We start from the raw sequence: 21,152 nt of genomic DNA on the forward strand, positions 1-21,152 counted from the left end.
CACACCAGTTAGAATGGCAATCATTAAAAAGTCAGGAAACAACAGGTGCTGGAGAGGATGTGGAGAAATAGGAACACTTTTACACTGTTGGTGGGATTGTAAACTAGTTCAACCATTATGGAAAACAGTATGGCGATTCCTCAAGGATCTAGAACTAGATGTACCGTATGACCCAGCCATCCCATTACTGGGTATATACCCAAAGGATTATAAATCATGCTGCTATAAAGACACATGCACACGTATGTTTATTGCAGCACTATTCACAATAGCAAAGACTTGGAATCAACCCAAATGTCCATCAGTGACAGACTGGATTAAGAAAATGTGGCACATATACACCATGGAATACTATGCAGCCATAAAAAAGGATGAGTTTGTGTCCTTTGTAGGGACATGGATGCAGCTGGAAACCATCATTCTTAGCAAACTATCACAAGAACAGAAAACCAAACACCGCATGTTCTCACTCATAGGTGGGAACTGAACAATGAGATCACTTGGACTCAGGAAGGGGAACATCACACACCGGGGCCTATCATGGGGAGGGGGGAGGGGGGAGGGATTGCATTGGGAGTTATACCTGATGTAAATGACGAGTTGATGGGTGCTGACGAGTTGATGGGTGCAGCACAGCAACATGGCACAAGTATACATATGTAACAAACCTGCATGTTATGCACATGTACCCTAGAACTTAAAGTATAATAATAATAAATAAATTTTAAAAAAAAAGAAATAAAAAGGAGGTGAAACTGGCCCAATTGTCCCGTAGAACTGATGTATAGTTTCTTTTGAATAAACACAGAAATTGAAAAAAAAAAAAAAAAGAAAATGTTCCCGTTTTAAAGGAATCTTCTATGTGCAGTTGGAAGTACTATTTGGGTTATGGAACAAAAATATGTAAATTCATGATTTTATAATTTGGTAAAACATATTAAAATATTCACAGGAAAGGCTAATAAAATGCACATGAAATACAACAAAAAATACAAAGAGATGACGAGATCAACTGCCAAATTCATTTATTCATTCCCCAAAATATTTATTGAATGCCTACTATATGCTAGGTGCTGTTTCAGTACTACAGATCAACGAAAACAAACAAACAAACAAACAAATGAACAAATTCCTGCTCATGTAGAGCTTACATTCTAGTGTGGGAGACAGATAAAACCAAGTTAACTGAATATATAGCATGTTAGATGTTGACAACTGCAATAGATTTGATACCATCTAACAACAGAGAAAAAGAAAATATGGAATGTAAGGAACTGTGTGTGAGGGAGAAAGGGAAATTAGTGTCTTAATAGGGGGACCTGGGAAAGCCTTGCTAATAAGGTACCACTTAAGTAAAGACGTGATGGAGTTGAGGGAGTGAGCCATGGTGATATCTGGGGGAAGAGCATTGTAGGAAGAAGGAATAGCAAGTCCAAAGGCCTGAGACAGGGCCATGCCAAAAAGGTTCCAGGAAGAAGAAAGAAAAAGAAAAGAAGGAAGGAGGGAAGGAAGGAAGGAGGGAGGGAGGGAAGGAAGGAAGGAAGGAAGGAAGGAAGGAAGGAAGGAAGGAAGGGAGGGAGGGAGGGAGGGAGGGAGGGAGGAGGAAGGAAGGAAGGAAGGAAGGAAGGAAGGAAGGAAGGAAGGAAGGAAGGAAGGGCCCTTCACAGTGGTTTTATTTTTATGGCATGTAGACATTCTTTCATTTATCCAGTTCTTTCATTTATTCTTTCATCTTTCCAAAGAAAGAAAGGAAAGAAAGAGAATTCTAAAAAAAGAAAAGACAGAAAGAAAGAAAGAAAGAAAGAAAGAAAGAAAGAAAGAAAGAGAAAGAAAGAAAGAAAGAAAAAGAAAGAAAGAAAGAAACTAAAAACAGGACAGAATTATTGGAGCACAATAAGTAAGAGAGAGGACTTTAGGGAATGAGGTCAGAGGGGCAATCAGAAATTAGAAGATGTGGGAAAGACTTTATTGGCCATTGTAGTGACTTTGGCTTTGTGTGGAGTGAGATAAGTAGCCATCGGGGGATTTTGAGCAGCAAAGTGACAATGCTCTGACTTGTATTTTTAGAGGGTTGCTCTGGCTGCTGGCATGAGAATGGACCATAAAAGAGCAAGAGTGAAAAAGTAGGGAGAGCAATTAGGAGGGTAATGCCATAAGCCAGGTGAGAGATAAGGCAGCTTGGACCAGAATCACAGCAGTAGAAGTGATGAGAAATGGCCCAATCCTGGATATGTTTTGAAAGTAAAGCTGTGAGCATGAAAAACTGAGGCATCATGAGTGATGCCAACCCTACATGAATTTTGCTGTTTGTACCCCCAGGCCATCAGTAAGCCTATAAGCATCTGCACTAGGCTCTAGCACAGAATAGGTACTCAATAAATATTTAATGGATGAAGGAATGGGCTCTGCCAGAGAAGAAAATACTTTGGGAGGAGAGATGTGGGGGTATGAAGGGAAGCTAGAGCTCAGGTTTGGCCATGCTAAGTTTGAGATCATTATTAGCATCAAGTGAATAGGCAGTTTGATTTCCAGGTTAGGAGTTTAGTGAAGGGTTAGATTTCTATAAATTTGGGAATCATCAGTATTAGCAGTATTAAGATGACTTTAAAAGCCACGAGATTAGATGAGATCACCAAGACAGTTAATGCAAAAGAAATGAGAAGAGGTTGAAGGACTGAGACCTGGGACGCTTCAACATTTAGATGTTGTAGAGATGAGAAAACACCAGCAAAGACAACAGAGGCAGTCAGAAGCATGGTAGGAGACAAAGCGGGTGAGTGTAGTATTCTGGAAGCCTAATGATCAACTCTGTTAATGCTACTCAAGAGCCAAATAAGATGAAGGCTAAGAGCTGCCACTGGATTTAGTAGTGTAGTGGGGCCTGGAGATTCTGACAAAAGCAATATGGGTGGAGGGATGGGAGCAAAAGCCTGATTAGAGTAGGCTCTACAAAGAGGGAGAAAAACAGGGGTAGTGGGGAAAAGGAAATGGGAAGAGAGGAATTGGAGGCAACAATCACAGACAACTCTTGAGTTTTGGTATAAGATCAAGGAGATACCTGAAGGAAGCAGTAAAATCAACACAGTCTTTTTTATTTATTCTAAGTTTTACAGGCCAATGAGAAAGATCTAAGCTGACGAGAAAGATCTAGTAGAAAGGAAAAAACTGATGATGCAGGACAAAGGAGAATTGTTGAAGAAGTGTCCTTCAGTAGGTGAGAAGCAATAGGATCGAGTGCACACTCAGATCTTTGCTAGATTCATCCACAGTAATGAAAAAGGGCAGAGTTTGGATGCATATGCTAGTGGGTGGTAGATGTGTTGGTGGGAACTTGTAGAAATTCTCTTCTGATTGTTTTCATTTTCTCAGTGAAATAGGAAACAAGGTTATCAGCCTAGCCTGGGGATGAAGTTTTGAAGAGAGAAAGAAGGGTATGAAATAGTTATCTAGGAGAGTAGAAGTTTGAATGGATCAGGGAAATGGAACATGCTTCTCAGGCCATATAACAGGCACTTCTTAGGTTTATGATTATTAATTTATATTATGTTCTACAGTTTATAATTGTGTTATTTCATCTGAAGTCTACATGGGGTAGGACAAAAATTATTGGCTCCAACTTGTAGATGAGAAAATTGATTCTCTGAAAGATGCTGGTCTTTGCCAAGGTCACCTAACTGGTTAGCAGGGAGCAGTATGACCCAGTTCCTCTGACACTTGGTTTAGTTATTTCACTCTCTGTGTTGGCCGGGGGCTATGAGTACTATGAGAGCAGAGGTAAAAGATTACTCAGGGTCAGAGTTGCCCGAGGAAGTTTCATGGAGGACTAGAAGGAGCCAGGACTTCCAGGTGAAGACCAACAGAGAATGCATGCCAGGTTAATCAGGAACAGTGGGAAAAAAAACTTGTAAGGAGTGTTTGATAGACAGTGAATAAACCACTTGGTTGCCATTGAGGGCAGAATTCCGGACAGATGTCTTTGAGGCTGGATCCAGCCTGCAGATATGATTTATTTGCACTGCGCTTTACTTTTTGTTTTGAGCCAACGTTTAAAAACTCGGGACCTTTGCCTAAAAATTCAGATTTCTAGCCTCCATTGAATAAACAGAACATCTGACAACCTTCTTCAAATTTCTTCATGGCAACAGCCAGCTCTCACCTTTGAACAGGACACATGTTCTCCCATTTGCCACAGTCCATACTACTCCTTACTGGTTATATAGGACCCATATTATTCACTTCTATTATCTTCCCAGGCCCTTTTGGCATTTGAGTCTTACATCTGTTTTATGAATTCTATGGCTTAAAAGGTAGCAAACTTGAGTTCCAAGCTAAGGAATTTGGTCTTCATTCTATAGGAAATAGAAAGCCATTAATACTTTTTTTTTTTTTTTTTTGAGACAGAGTCTCACTCACTTTGTTGCCCAGGCTGGAGTGCAGTAGCATGATCTCGGTTCACTGCAACCTCTGCCTCCTGGGTTCAAACGATCCTCCTGCCTCAACCTCCCGAGTAGCTGGGATTACAAGTGCCCGCCACCATGTCTGGCTAATTTTTGTATTTTTAGTAGAGACAGGGTTTCACCATGTTGGCCAGGCTGGTCTCAAACTCCTGACCTCAAAAGATCTACCTGCCTCAGCCTCCCAAAGTTCTGGGATTATAGGCATGAGCCACCACACCCAGCCCCATTAATAATTTTTGGGGAGGGAAGCCAAGGTTTAAAACAGCTCTTTCAAAATAATTCTGAAAAAATATTCTGATTTTTATTTGAGGCTGGGAATGAGGATAGGAAAGTAAAGGCAAGGGGTTCAAACCTCATTTCCTGATGCTATGGTCTGAATGTATCTCCCCCAGATTCTTATGAAACTTAATAATCAATGTGATAGTATTAAGAGGTAGGGCCTTTAAGAAGTGATTAAGTAATGAGGACAGAACCCTTGTGAATAGATTAGCAACCTTATAAAAGAGGTTGGAGGAAGCACTGTAGGACCTTTTGCACTTACGTCTTCCACTATGCAAGGACAGAGTGTTCATTCCCTCAGGAAGAAGCAGAGTTTGAGACACCATCTTGGAAGCAGAGATCTGGCCCTCGCTAGACACCTAACCTACTAATGTCTTAATCTTGGACTTCCAAACCTCCTTGGAATAGCATAAATAGAATAAATTTCTATTCTTTACAAATTACCCAGTCTCAGGTATTTTGTTAGAGCTGCACAAACAGAGTAAAACACTGGGGGAAATGGGAGCTAGGAGCTGGGCGCAGGCTGTGGAACTGGTGGGCTTGGCCCGTGTGGCTTCTAGACATTAAGATCAGGGTTGGCAGGTTTGGGCAGTGCAGGGGTGAACAGGGAACCAAACTTGTACTGGAAATGTATGGTCATCAATGAGGTTAGATTAGTTGGCTCAGAGCCTGGAGGAGTTCCTTGAAGTAGAGATAATAGGAGAAGGGGGCCTTGAATAGGGTGCTATAAGCAGGAAAGTTACCAATAAAGTCAAGCTGGTTCTGGTCACGTAGGTAAAGGCTGGACTAGGAACATGGCTATGGCAATGGAAACAGTGGGAGTGATGTAAGAGCCATTTAAAAGAAAGATTCAATAGGAACTTTGTGACTAATTGAAAGGGGTCTGAAGAATGAAGGAAAAAACAACTCTAAAGCTTCTAACTCAGGGGTCAAGAAAATAGTAGTGCCATTAACAGACATAGAAAAGTGAAGAAGAGAATGAAGTTTTTAAGTATATGAGACATAAGGTGCCTTTAGAATGCCCAGGAGGCATTTGGAAGGAGAGTTTTTAGAGGAGTCTAGGCTGAAAGTAAATATTAGGGCATCATGTGCACAGAGGGAAGAGATGAAAATGGAGGAAAGTCTGAGGGAGGGAAGTAGAGAAAAGAGTTGAAGAGTAAGGATTGAATCCTCAGTCATATTTATACTTACGGAGCCCATGAAAGTATCAGAGCTGTAACAGATGAATTCCGCTCCATGCTGATCAAGGGGAAAGATGTGGTACTAAGTTAGATCAAACTCTGCAAAGACTAAAGAGAATGAGGACTGAGAAACAAAGGCAGAGCCAGAGGAAGGTGTTTGCTAGAGAGAAGAGCTACAATTTACTCATTTGACAAATATTTATTGAGACATTAGCCCTTATCCAGGCCCCAAACAAACTGAGGTGGGCAGAATGGAGATCTATCCTTGGGGAGCTTACATTCTGCTGGAGCACACAGACATTATACAAGTGTCTATTGTGGTCAGCTCTATGAAGAAAAATGAAGCAGGGCAAGTGGGCAGAGAGGTACCAGAAGATTCAGAAAGGCCTCTCTGAGGAGGTGACGTTTTAAAAGAACTCTAAAGGAAGTGAGGTTGTGGACCATGCAAATATCTGGGGAGAGCATTCCAGGCAGAAGGGAAAGCAAGGACAAGGCTTGAGTCTGGCACATACTTAGTGGGTGTGAAAACAGCCAAAAGGCCAGAGTGGCTGGAGAGTAAGGGTAAAGGGGGACACAGGGGCCAGATCACTGAAGACCACGTGGGTCACGCTGAGGACTTCAGATGTTAACCTAAGTATGAGAGGCCTATTGGAGGGCTGAAGCCAGGCAGTGATATGGTGTTGTGTATGCTTTAACATAACTGGATGTTTGTTTCTGGCTGTCTGTGACTTGGAGGGGGAACAGGGAGAGGGCATGAGTACGAGCAGGCAGCTAAAAGGCTCTGGCAGTATTTGATATGAGAGATGGCAGTTTGGAGCAGGAGGAGTGGTGGTTTGGAGCAGGAGAAGTAGCCAGATGATGCTAGGGGATGAAGCCATCAGAGAGGGGGATCTTGCAGATCCTATAAAGAGGGGGAGGAGAGAAACTTCCATGAAAGAGTAAAACCTACACTCAGGGGCTGTTTAGAAGTTCTCAGGTACAAAGAAGACAAGGTGTCCTAGCCTTCATTTCAATCACTTTTGTTTGTTTTTGTTTTGCAGATCCTCATGGAATGACTGGTAATATTAATAGAAGGTCAACTGGCCAATGTTCAAAAAAAGCTCTCTCAGGAACGGTGGTTGTATGCCTTTAGTTTACAGCAGGAAAACACTGACCTCTCCCGACCTCAGGTATAGGTCTAGAGCGGAGGGCTTCTTATCTCATCCTAAGAGTTTCAAGAATAACACCTCATGACACCCTCCTTCTTAGCCCTGACTCTATGGTTTCTTGGACTGTGGGAGCTGAGGTGTTGGGGAACCCCTGTGGCCCATTACTCTCTTGTCCCATCCCCTCTAGGTAGCTTAGTCCATCTGGCTCTCTAGTCTGCACACTGGCACTAAGTCAAACTTCTCAAAGTACTGCTTGGATCATGTCAGGCCTCTTCTCAAAAACCTTCAGGAAACTTTCTTACTTACCAAGTTGAAGTAAGTGCTGCTTCTGTTTGGCCCTAGCCTACCTTTGGGTCCTGTTGGCCTCCTCCTTTTCCCAAGACCTCGTCAAGATGTCACTGCTTGCTTTTCTCCAAATACATATCCTCTTTCCCCACCTCTGTGTCTTTGCTCCTACTGTCCCCCAATCCTTCCCTGCCTGGTAAAAATCTACTTACCATTCAAAACTGGTAAAAATCTACTTACAATTCAAAACCCATTTCTAATACCACTTTTGCCATAAAATCTTTTGAATGTGATCATCCTCCTTGAAATCCTTTCACAACTTACACTATTCTCAGGATACTTGCTAGTTTTGGGGGGTTTGGGTTATCTGTGTGCTTTGTCTGACTCTCTCCTCTCTCCCCACATTTGACTGATGCTTCAAGGCACAACTCCTTTCTCCTCTTGTTTGTATTAACTGAGATCCTTAGCACAAGGCCTTGAATATAACAGGCAGTCAACAAATACTGAACTGGATTGCTTTTCAGATGAGACAAACAAGAATTCTGAAAGAAGTTAGAATGTGGGAAGAGAGACTTGTGAGCAAGCTTTCACAAATGTTAGAATGTACCGTGAGGATAAGCAGAGGAGCAGCCAGTAGGATGAGTGCAGGCATGGTAGACAGCCAATCATGTGGGCCTGGCAGTGAAGGAGCTGCAGGCCTGAAGCCAGGACTTCAAGGCCACCCTCCCACATGTGGCCTGCTGCCTAGACAAGCCACCCTAAGAGTTCCACAGACTGTATGAGTTATAGGTGACTTGAGACAATTCAGTCTCCTCCTATAAGCTCTTTCAGGTGGCTTGGGAAGCCCCTGTCACCAGTCATTTTTATATGACAGCTGCATGGGCAGAACAGGTGGCCCCTTCCACTCTATTAATGTGTATGTCTACTCCTAGCTATGAAGGCCTCAGTCCACCACCAGTGCCCAGCTTCCTCCCCTTCATTTATTCTGATTCTCTTTAACTGTTTATCATCATGAAATTACCCCAAATCTGTGATCTGCACATAACCATCAAAATAACTCAGCTCAATCAACTCAAAATTCCCAAACAGCCATTTTGGCTGTTAGAGCATGAAAGGACCCCAACAGTTACTGAACTCAGCTGCCCCCAACTAGGCTGCAAAGCAGAATCAGCTGTATAACTTCTCTATGCCCCACGTCTGGAAATCCTGATTAGTAGATTGTGGTGGGCCCCTGTTTTACTCCATTTGTGTTGCTATAAAGGAATACCTGAGGCTGGGCAATTTATAAAGAAAAGAAGTTTATTTGACTCACAGTTCTGCAGGCTGTACAAGAAGCATGGTACCAGCATCTGCTTCTGGTGAGGGCTTCAGTTCACCATGGGACAAACTCTTGGCAGAAGGGGAAGAGAACCTGGTATGTGCAGAGGTCACATAACCAGAGAGGAAGCAATCAAGTGTCATGGTAACTGATAGAGCAAGAATTCACTCATTACCTCAACAACTGGCACCAAGCCATTCATGAAGGATCGGCCCCCATGACCCAGACACCTCCCGTTAGGCCCCACCTCTAATATTGGGGGTTGAATTTCAACAAGAGGTTTGGAGGGTCAAATATCCAAACCACAGCAGGCCTGGAATCTGAATTTTAACATGCCTCCTAAGTGGTTCTCACAAAGCCTGTGTACCCTGATATAATCCCCTCACTCATCTCATAGATGAGGGCTCTGAGACAGAGTATTTGGTTGCCTGATTCAAGGTCATGCTGCTGGTGTTAATAACAACCAACACTGCCTTCACACTTCACAGGGTATGTTATTTCATGTGATTCTCCAGTAACCTGCAAGGCTGATATTAAAGGATCATCACCATTTTACAGAGGAAGAAAGGAGGCTTCAGAGCAGGCAAGTGAGTTGTTTCAGGTCTCACTGTTAATGAACGAACAAATACTCATGTTCAGATTTCATAAGCCTCAGTCCTGCCATCTTTTTACTAAAAAATAAGGGTTCTGAGCCCCAGTAGGTGGTGATGGATGGGGCTGGGTGAGGAGGACATTTCAAACCAAATTCCATGCAGTTCTGGCTCCCTATTGCTTGCTGTCATCTGAAAGAAATGAGTAGTATTCAAAGGCATAGATCAACTTAATGCAAGGTTTACAAGCTTTATAATGATTGATTGGAATTTTTAAACAGATTTTTAATTATGAAAGTGTTCAGATACACAAAATAAGAACAATTTGAATAATCCTATTTACCATAAAATTATTCTATTCCTTTTTGTCTTGTTAGGGCAATAGAATAATCCTGTTTACCCTAATAGAAAATCCCTATATATCCAACATCCAGATTCAATAATGATCACAATTTTGCTACATTTGCTTTATCTGGCCTCCTTTATTATGTTTCTTTGCTGAAGTTGTTAAATTGAAGTATGTCAAAACAAACCCCAGGCATTGTGTCATTTCTTCTCTTCATACTTCAGGATGCATCTTGTAGCAACACCCGACCTGTGTTTAAAGGAGTGTGACGTTGCAGGCAGAGCCCCCTCCACCCACCCTATACTAGGAGCATAGCATATCTGCCTGGGTGCCCTGGCAGGCACCTGTGTGTTGCACTCTGGCACCAGGTGTGGGTTCTCAATCATCCTGCCTGGAAAACACATTTTTGGCTCCTTCTAACCCCTCTGACCATTCAGGTGTTGACTTAATTCAGTTCCAGCTTGTCAGTTGCTGCTGAGTGCCACCTTGCCTGCTTTAACGACTGTCAGGAAAGGAGGTAGAGAGGCTGCCTCCAGTAAAGTTAATTCCTGGTTCACCAGTAGAACTGTAACTAATTCCCTCTCCATGGTAAAATGCAGGACATCTATTCCTAGTGCCATAGACCTGAGGGACAATCATAGATCGAGGAATCAGAGTGTCTAGCATCCGTCAGGCAAAAAAGAGTGGTTATTGTTTTTGGCAAGCATGTGTGAAATATCTGCCTGATGCTGGGGTATTCACCAGTCACATTAAGATGAAAAGTGCTCTAACGCCACCTCTGCAGAAGTAGGGAGCCATGATGACAGGAACCTCGTATATTTCACTTTGTTCAGGCTGTCCTCCCGCTACCTACCACCAGCTATTCCCATCAGCACTACACCTATAAAATCAAAAGCTAGAGCCCTAAAATCTGGAGTTAAAAAGGTCTAAAGCTTTTATCCTGGCCTATGGCACTGCTTCAACCAAAGCCATGTGTGGACTTCCCTTCGTCTGCCTGGCCAGCACCCCTACCTCCCTGCCAACCCTAGTGAGGCATTCTTAGGAAGCTCTAGAATGACAGTCCACGGAGATTCTTCAGCATTCATTGTGCTGACACACCATCCAACAGAGGCTGGACACAGGAACCACAACTTTGGGTTAAGTTACCCACACTTCTATTTCTGGGAGACTACAGCATATATGTGTCCTTAAATGCTTTTGGAAAACAGGAGTAGCCAAGCTCAACACATTTTTACCAATACCTACTAGTTTCCACTTTTAATACAAGTAACCAATACTTGATTATTTAGTAGCTACATGAGGACTGTAGCCCTGGATTCTGCCACCAACATGCTGATATCTGACACCTATTGACTCACCTAATTAAATTCTTCTCTCTCAGGATCACATTCCTGTTTTTCTGTGGGTGAACAGGGGCTGAGACAATCAGTGCTATAGTTATTTTTCAACTCAGAAGGAAATTGTTGTCATTTGACACCTAGATGCATAACCCAAATTGAAAATAAACTACATATTATCATTATTTATAGAGTATAGGCTATGTCTTTATGATGCAGGAACCACTACTAAAAAATAATTCATTTGGAACAATCAGTGAATTTTTGTAAAGGAATATTTGGCTGGGGTTGCCACCATGTTAGGACAAATGACAGGCACCACCTGTTACATCTACCTTATCTGAATCAGGGTAGAGACTAGGAAGAGGCCAAACGAGGTGCCTAGGACACAAAATTTAAGAAGGCATCTACTCTCTGGACATGCAACTGTTGAACCTATGCTTGCACAACCCTGAGAGTGAGTGCCTCCTTAAATTTTGCACCCTGGGCTCTTTACTTGCCTCACCCTAGTCTCAGCCATGCTGTGGAGTGGGGTCAGCTGAGGGCATACTAATCACTTCGTTAAGTTACAGAGTCTCCCAGTCCAAATTTGAGAGATTCAAATTCAGTATATCTGGGGTGAGGTTCACAAATCATTTAAGATAAGCTTCCTCGGGTAATCCTGATAGGCAGCCAGGTTTAGGATCTACTGATGAAGTGTTTAGAATACCGCAATTAGAAGACAACCTTCTCTGAAATTTAGTGTTACTAGCTCCAAGTAAAAGTATTGGGTTCAGTTCTGAGTTTTCTCCATGTAAAAGGTACTTGGAAATTTGACTCTGTATAAAGATTTTTGTTCAGCTACAAGCAATATCAAATTCTACTAACAATGGCTTAAACAAATAGGGTTTTTCTTATAACTAGAAGTCTGCAGGTTAGTTACTGCTGGTATTGGGCAGCATCACTGTGATTTTCTCGGACTTTCCACAAGTGTGTTTTGCTCATGGTCCCAAAATGGCAGCTGAGGCTTCAGGGATTACCTACCCCCAAGACCGTAAGGAAAGAAGAAGCAGAAGTGCATGATGTGTGTTCCCTTGTACCAAGAAAGCAAAAGTTTTCCCAGAAACCACCTCTTCTCAGTAGAACTCTGCTGGGTGGCATTGACTTGAACTGGGTCACATAGCCACCTGTTGTTGAAGGAAGGCTGGGAAATCAGGGAACAGGCTTATCATAATGGGTTTAGACTAGTGCTTCTCAAACTCTAGCAAGCATTGAAATCCCCTGAAGGACTTGTTAAAACACTGATTGCTGGGCTCCACCCCCAGAGATGCTGATTCAGTAGACCTGGGTTTGGACCTGAGAATTTGTATTACCTAAATATCTCAGTTGATGCGGATGCTTCTGGACTTTAAAAAACACTTTGAGAGTCACTGACTTCCACCAATGGCTCTCAACCCTGGTAGTGCATTAAAATCATTTGGTGAGCATTTTTAAAGATGCTGTTTCCTGGTGCCACCCCAAGATGTTCTGATTTAATTTGTTGATGGAGTCCAGGCTTCCTTACAGTCAAAGCTCTCCAGGTGATTCTAATGGTAGCAGAATTGGAAACCACTGTTTTAGGCCACTCATGATTTCTTATCTGGGCCTATTATCAAGGTTCTATTAGCAAAGAGAAGAAGGGGGTAATAGGCTGCAGCAGGTTCAGATAGTGGTTTCCAAACTTGCTGCACTTTTGAAGCACTTGGGAATCTTTTAAAAAAAATCCCCACTTTAGTACATACTCTGGACACTTAAGTCAAAATATCTGGGGGGTGGGACACAGGCATCAGAAGTTTTTGAAGCTCCTCAGATGATTCTAATGTGCAAACAAGCCTGGGAACCCCTAGGTTAAAAGAAGATTGCTGCAAAGATGATTATATTTGAAAACTATTTAAAAGGAAGGTGTGAAGGGATGTTATTAATATTTGGATTGTAAATGAGAAACCTGAAGATTAATTTAATTATGTAAGTACCAAGATAATTTTATAAAGAATGCTGTTGTCCCTCTGAACTGAAGAACAGCAAGGAGGAAATGTGATCAACCTGGTCAGAATCCTTGGGTTAGATGCAAGAAGAAATTTCCTAGCTGCAAATTGTTGCAATGAAATGTGGTATGGTAAGAATGTGGTTGTGCAATCCTGTCATTGAAGAGCTATAAAAATAGTATAGATTCTCATCTGTTTAGAATGTTTTAATGTCATTCTTTCTGAAGGTGAAGAGGTCAATGAAATGACCTATCTAGCTTTCGTCTTTGAGAATTTCCTCTTTTACTCCTGTTCTCATTTCACATCTCAACTTAAAAGGTAGACCTCTGCATTAGCAATTCAAAGAAAACATAACCTTTGCCCACCTATCTGCTTGAATGGATAAAATATCTGACAGCTAGTAATAGGTTGAGATGCCACTAGCTCAAACTGCTTAGATCTCTAAAAGGCTATTTTGAGCTTCCAGTTGACAAATGTACTGCCAAATAGAGAGGACCATCCGCATTTGATTTGAATAAGTTCCTGTGTTTAAAATGTAAATGCTGTGTTTAAGGATGACTCACTACTGTGTCTGGGTCCTGCTACATGCGTGCACACACAGAAAACCAAAATAGCTATTTTCATTCCACATACAAATAACATGTGTATAAATATAGCTACAATTAAAATGTGTTCTTTGTACATGAAAATGTCCCTGGCTATTGTGAGTAGGACACATCGTCTGAGTTGTCTTTGTCTTTTGCGATACTGATAATGAATCTTCCCTGGTCAGATGTAACTTTATTACCAGTAACATTCACTAGTTCAACTGCTGAGATTTCAATGGCACAGGAAAAAATAGGAGCCCATCAATGGAGCAAAGCAACACTCAGTGGATCTTCTCCACACTACTTGTATCTTAGGTTGAAGATCCTGTGATGGAGTTAAGGAAAAGATTTAGGAGTGTTTTCCCCACTTTAGTACAAATTCCTGCTGCAAATCAAAATCATTATGAGGGGCTTTTATATACCCTAATGTCTAGGTTCTCTTTCATACCAACTAAGTCAGAATGATTGGGTGTCGAAGCCAGGCATCTCTAGTTTGTAAGATTCCAGTTGATTTTAATGTGCAGCAGAGTTTGAGAGTCACTGCCTTAGTCACCTTCATTATGAGATCTAAAAACCTCTTATAGAAAGAATTTCTCTTGGGTCTCATGGTAAAATATAGATATAAGGATTTGGCAAATTTTCCTCCCTGCTGAATGTGACAGAGATTAATTATTCTTGAATGTTTATTCCTCCTAATTCCTCCCTCATAAGAGAATGTCTAATTTTTAGCTGCCTATGTAGTCACACAGAATAAAGACTACTTTTCCCAGCCTTCCTTACAGGAGGGCATGGCTGTATGTTTCAGTTCTGACCCATGGGATTAAGTGGAAGTGGTGCATATTCCTGACAGTCATTAAAAAGAAGGTATGTATTCTTCCACCCTTCCTCCACCTTCTTGCTAGCTAGAATGCAGACATAATACATGAAGTTCCAACAGGCAATTGGTCAATGAGATGACTTTAGAAGAATGGAAGCCACACGAAACAAAGAAAGTAGAAGGAGTCTGGCTCCCCACACCAAGCTTGATACCAGCTCTGGAATGACTATTCTGGGCTTCTTAATGGGGGAGAAAAAGAAACTAGTTTATAGCACTATTTCTGTTCATTATAGCTGAACCTTATTCTAACAGACTCAATGGTTCTCAAACTTTGATATATATCAGAAACACCTACAAAGCGAATGAAGCATATTCAAGTAGGTAATTCTGATACCCAACCAAGTTTGAAAACAACTGTACTAGATATCCCTAGGAGGTAGAGAGAACACATGGTGAGGGTAAAACTTTGAATTTGAAAAGTAATGAGTGATTAGAATCATTTTGCAAAAGTGAATCTACTAAATAAAATATTCAGCAGTACAGTGTAGTGGTTAAAGACTGCTTCAGGAGACAAACAGAACTAAACTTAAATCCTGGCCTTGCCACTTACCAGCCATGAGTAACTAAACTTCTAAACTGTTTTCCTCATTTATAAAATGTCAGATTCTAACTGAGGTCCGAGGGGAGTTAATGGGCAAGTGGTGGGTAGCTGGAAAAACACTCAAGGAATCGTAGACAGTTTTGACATGGCTTTACTCTCTCTCTGGGCATGAGCAAGCTATATGTGCAGTGTTAGCAGGGTAATTATACATTTTTACAGACAGCAGTGGCTCTGAGCTAAGCAGAAGATCACGTGGGTGATACCTAATTCGCCTCACATGGTGTGGTTACATAATGTGTGGGGTTGTACACCTGCACTCCAAACCCGATGAGTCATGCTGCGCTGGAAGGGCACTTCAGCCTACTCCTGGTTAAAGCTTAGCCATTTCCCTTACACTCTACCTCCAAGGCTGAGGGTGCCCTCTGGGCATTGACATGTGCCTGTAGGGCAGAGCCCTGCATCCATAACAATTACAATAGCAACAATACAGAGAGCAACAACTCACTACTAGGATCCCAGCTATGCTACTTATGACTATTAGGGCCCAGAGTAGGCCAGAGCCTAGGGATGTCCACTGTTTCTGCAGGGGGTCATCAGTAAGGCTCTGGACTGCCTTAATCTTCCATGAGACCCATTGCAGAGCTACTGTTATATTCTGCTGATTGTCAGGGATAAAGGTACAACACTGTGTTCCTAAAAAGGCACAGGTGCTTCCTTGGGCAGCTGTTACTATGTCTAAGGCCATTTGATTTTGCCACACAACCTTTCTGATCTGATCAACCTCATCCATTAGCACGAGGGCCACTTGGGTGTAATTCAGAGCCCGAGTACTGTGCTCTGCAAGAGCAGTAACTTGTGCTTCTACAGTTACGACACCTGCTCCAGGGACAGTCATTGCCAAGGGGTAACTATCAGGGGGCTTTGTGCACTCACAAATACTGAGAGTGTAGTGCCACCCAGTTATGCAAGGATCTGGGCAATGTGGGAAAAACACATGGCAGGTGGCATGGGCGTGGCAGGTATGTAAGGCCACCCCCAGGTACAATGTCCAGTCCAGTGTGCTGGTAGGTAAGGCCACCCTGTGTCCCCACAGATCCATAAACTCCCGGGGGCCACAACATCCATCGGGGACTAACCTTGGTGGGGCTGCTTGTTCCACTATACGTTCGATACGGTGACATGTGTTATGTTTACACAGGCTGTGACGGGTATGCATCCCACAGTGGTGTTACCCCAATGTTACTCTATGCATCATGGCACCTGGGCTGGGGGTACTACATGTTCCCCCATTAGCCAGCCCCGCCCATTATAAACACTATGGGCCAGCCAGGGGGTGGGTGCACCGTGGGCCTTGTGGCGTCCTTTGTCCAAAGCTTACTGCATTGTATTCCAGACATCAGCCATGGGACCCCAAGTCTCCAACCATGTCCAGTTCACTGAAGATGCGGGGTGTATGTGCCAAGGCAAGCTGTCCACAGCTGCTGCTGGAAGGGTGGTACAGATCCAACAGTTGGAAACATTGGTCACCTCAGCATAGGTGTGGGCCCAGTCCACAATGCAGTTGGAGCGTGTTAACCTACGGCCAAAATGACAGAGCAGACACAGGTACTAACAGAGGTAAATCACATCCCTCAGGCAAAATATAAGCTAAACTTTCATCCCTGGATAACAACGTGGTCACCAAGGGCTTTTGCCCTGGGAGATGGTACCATACCTCTCAGCTCCCCATGGTTCCTTTGAATCCTGTCTCCATGCAAAAGTCACAGGGGAGCTCATAATAGGCCACACAGACAGTACATATGTCCCTTGAGGAGGGTTCCTGCCCTGGCCGTTCCCCGACAAACAGTCAACCATAGGGACTATGTATTGAACACCCAAGGAGTGACATGCAAGTCACACTGTAGGCCCTCCCCCAAGGGAGCTACCGTGGCCAACCACTGCAGTGGGGGGCTTGGAGGGTCCATGGCCACAGCCAGGTTTTCTGTTCTTTTGCCTTCAGGGGTGTTGGGGCAGGCAACATTCATCATAGCAGGTTACCGTTCATCCCCATACCTGGTTGGAGGAGGTCATCCTTGGTATGCTTCTGCAACTGAATGAGGGTAGTGGCTCGGTGTAACAAAGCCTACACTGGGGCCAGGCTGCCTTTCCGTAGCCATTCATTCAAGGTTTGGAGCACCAGCTCCAGTCTGGAATTCCAGCCCCGCAAAGACAGGGTGTGACAGGCATGTGTAACCCATTCTTCAAGAGCCTGTTATATCGCTCAATCATATCTGCAGCTTGCAGGTTGTATGGCACATGGAATCCCCACTTTATGTCCATTTCTTGTGCCCATTCTTATACCTGTTGTCCAGCGAAATGTGTTCCCCTATCAATCTCAATGGCCAGAGGGTGACGATACAGGGCACCTAAGTGTTGCAGAGGCCAGATGGTGTTCTGTTGGTCGGCCACCCTGCAAGCATAGGTGAACAACAGGATTGTAGCCATGTCCACAGCTGTTAGTGCATGCGTATACCCTTGTGACTTCGGCAGCAGCCTGAAGTAGTCTACTTGCCACCTGGTCAAGGGCACTCGCCCTATCGTCACTTGTGTAACACTGGGCAGCTGCCTCTGTTTAGGGTATGCCTAAGTACATGCCAGACATTTCTGACAAGCCTCCCAAATATCTTGCATGGGCAGGGACAGACCCCAACACTTATTGACCTGTTACATCAGTTTACCCCCCGCATGTCCCAGTTTCCAGTGTAGCCACAAGGCCACATCTTGTGGAGGTGCTGACTCTAACCATCAGACCTTGGCCAAGGCATCTGCTTCATTATTGCCAGGGGTCGCCAAAGGCATACAGCCTGACACGTGATAAATAGTTATCTCTTTCTGATGATCTGTTTCCCAGAGGTCTTGCCATGTGGCTTGGCCCCAAATGGGTGGGTGGCCAACTAGCCACTTCTGTATTTGCCAGGTAGTTAACCACAAGGTTAAGCCTTGAGAGACCATCCAGCTATTGGTACAGATTACCATAGGTGTCACCTCCTTTGTGATCACCATCCATACTGCTCTAAGTTCAGCCCATTGGCTATTTTGTCCACACCAGGTTTCAACCCATATGGTGTCAGTACTCAGCTAGACCCATCCGTTTACCATGCCCCATGAGGAATGGAGGGATGCCCTTCCTTAAATGGTGAAGGTTCAGGGTCTAGGGCTGCCTCAGGCCCCATGGCCTTATCTTGCATTAGAACTACAGGTCCCAAGACCTCTTGCCATTGTGCTGCTAAGGGGCTTGTACTCAGTGTACTCTGCTGCTCCATGTAGGCACCCCACTTTGCCAAAGTGGATGTCTGCACCGTCCCAGTCCTGGGGGTCGTTACCCATGAATGCACCCATCTCACTATTGGGTAAGTTATCCACATGATGACTGCAGCCCATCCTATCACACTCTCACAAGCTTGAAGGGTGGCATATACAGCTGCTAGCTGTTTCTGTGTCAGGGAATACTGGAGCTCAGCTCCCTTCCATAGTTGGGACCAAAAGCCTACCAGCATTCACAAGCACTCTATGCACTGCCACAGGCCCCCAGCCGAAACCATCTGTGGTCACATGCACATCCAGCTCAAATGGGTGCCCCAGGTGAACTACCCATAGGGCTTGTGCCTGCTGAATAGCCCTCTTGGCTGCCAGGAAGGCGGTCTCAGCCACGTCATCCCAATCCCAGCTAGCTCTCTTCTTTGTTAACCAATGCAACAGTTTTATCATTTGAGTTAAAAAGGGCACAAATGCCTGCCAATATCCCAGGAGCCCCACAAAAATCTGCAGCTTCTTCACCGTGGTGGGCCAGGGATATGCCTGAATCTTATCAGTCATAGCCTCTGGGATGGCTTTTGTCTTACCCAACTAGATAACTTCCAAGAATTTGGCAGCTAATCCAGGCCCTTGGACCTTGGATTCATTGATGGTTCAACCGCGTGCTGCTAAATGTTGCTGCAAGAAGGGTGCTGCCACTTCTAAATCTGCAGGAGAATCAGAGGTTAACATATCATCAACATAATGGAATAGGTGGACCCCTTCTGGACATTGCCAGGAGCTAAATCCGTTGCAACTAGACCATGACATATGGTGGGGCTATGCACATAGCCCTGCAGCAACACTGTAGAAGTCTATTGTTGCCTGTCCCACATGAATACAAACTGTTCCTGGCTCTCTGGAGTGATGTCAATGGAGAAAAATGCATTGGCCAAGTTTACTACATAGTGATACTGTCCCAGTTCTGTCATCAAACAGTCCATCACATCCATGATTGACAGTACAGCTGCATGCAAAGGGGTGTTACTTTATTCAGTTCCCGATAGTCCACCATCATCCAACAAGTTCCATTAGGCTTTCTAACTGGTCACACTGGAGAATTGTAGGGGCTGTGGGTGCCACACATTATCTGCACCTCCTCCAGCTTTTTAATTGTCTCAGTTATCTCTGTACGTGCACTTGGCAAACAGTATTGATGGGTGGAAGTAACCTGTTGGGGTTGTGGCAAGACCTGAGGCTGGTGATGTGTATGTCCATGCAGCATCAGCTTCACCACATGCACTTGGAGTCTGAATTCCTTGGGTGTGGTTTGTAATGCCAGGCCATGTAAAATGTCCATCCCCAGAATGTATTCTGGCATGGGAGAGAAATAAACAGCATATAAATGGGGAGCCAAACGGCAGATGCCAAGGTGCAGAGATACAGGTTTCACTTCTACTGACCGGCCTCCATATCCATCAATGTAAGCAGGTTAGCCCAGAAACTTATCTGGGTTCCCATAAACAAGGCCACAATCTGTGCCGGTATCCACCAGCACCAGCACCTACTGTAGGCTGGTAGAAGACCAGTGGGTCACTAATTCCACATGTGGCTGCTGGTTGTCTGGTATCCCCCCAAGATGGACACCTCGGCCAGTTCCCTAATCAAACAGAAAAGGCTCTACATTTCCGCCTGGCTGCAGCAAGTAGTCTTTGAGCTGGTGTCCAGGTGGGACTGGGTCACGCAGCAATGTCCTTCTCCCCCTTGGGCATTTTCTGGAATTGCTGCTCCAGAGGCAACTGTCTCCACAAAGTTAAGAGTACTTCATTGGGCTGCTTATTGATTTTCTTTCGGTCAACTCTGGCCAAAATCAAATCTAGCCACATCTGTGAGCATGTTACCTGTTGGGGCCCTCTTTTCTCCCATGGGGGGAGGGGCCCTGTGGGCAGGGCATCTTCCCCTTCTGTACAGCATAGACCCCTCAGTCCCACCGACAGCCTTCTGCTTCCCCAAGAGCTCCCATAGCAGTGGTCACTTCATGTATGCAGTGCCCTACATACAGGGTAAGGACAGCAGCTAGGGAGCCAGAGGCACTCGGGAGCACAGAACTCAACATGAGATCCTTCATGTGGGAGGTGAAATGTTCATCATCTGGCCCCTGGGTATTCAAGTCAAACATAGCCTGCCACATACCCATCTCCCAGATGACTTGTACCAACTCAGCATACAACTCCCATTTACTCATGGTTTTCAGTATTTCACTGGTGTTGTTCCACACGGTCTGTATGGCTGCCCATAGCCACTCAATCAGGGTGTGATCACCTTGCCCTGTGCCAGCGACCTGCTCACCTGCAAATGCTGTGCTGCATCTCTCAGGGACTGTGTGTGTACTTCTCATAGCACAGTCAAAAATGCCCATACAACTCTGCCGGCAAAAGCTCTCTCCTTCTCGGTGCTCTGCACTTCCAGCTCCTTCAGTGCCTTCTTCATGCTCACAGAGGACCCATCTAATACCATTCTAGTTTCCACCAGAGCCTATCTGAGCAGCACAGCTGCCACCAGGTACCACAACCCATGTTGTGGCCACATGGATGACCCAAAATCAGTGGGGACCGAAGGTTCACTCACCTCAGGATCCTGTTCATGATGCCAATTGTTAGGTTCTAACCGATGTCTGAGGCGAGTCGGTGGGTGAGTGATGGGTAGCTGGAAAAACACTCAAGGAATCATAGACAGTTTTGACATGGCTTTACTCTCTCTCTCTCTGGGCACAAGTGAGCCATATGTACAGCACCAGCAGAGTAGTTATACCTTTTAGAGACAATAGTGGCTCTGAGCCAAGCACAAGCTCACATGGGTGATCATCTAATGTGCCTCACATGACATAATGTGCAGGGTTGTGCGCTTGTGCTCCAAACCCGCTGAGTCAT

General features: G+C 44.3%; 1 long non-coding RNA gene across 1 annotated transcript; it reads left to right on the forward strand.

The window, feature by feature from the left end:
* Nucleotides 1–1,799: 1,799 nt before the first annotated feature.
* Nucleotides 1,800–18,057, forward strand: LOC103882241. Its single transcript, XR_002520495.2, has 3 exons — nt 1,800–3,214; nt 6,958–7,086; nt 9,157–18,057. It is a non-coding gene; the product is annotated as an uncharacterized LOC103882241 (long non-coding RNA).
* The last annotated feature ends 3,095 nt before the right edge of the window (nt 18,058–21,152 follow it).

The sequence above is a fragment of the Papio anubis genome, chromosome 2 (assembly GCF_008728515.1).
Source record: "Papio anubis isolate 15944 chromosome 2, Panubis1.0, whole genome shotgun sequence".
Taxonomy (NCBI): Eukaryota; Metazoa; Chordata; class Mammalia; order Primates; family Cercopithecidae; genus Papio; species Papio anubis.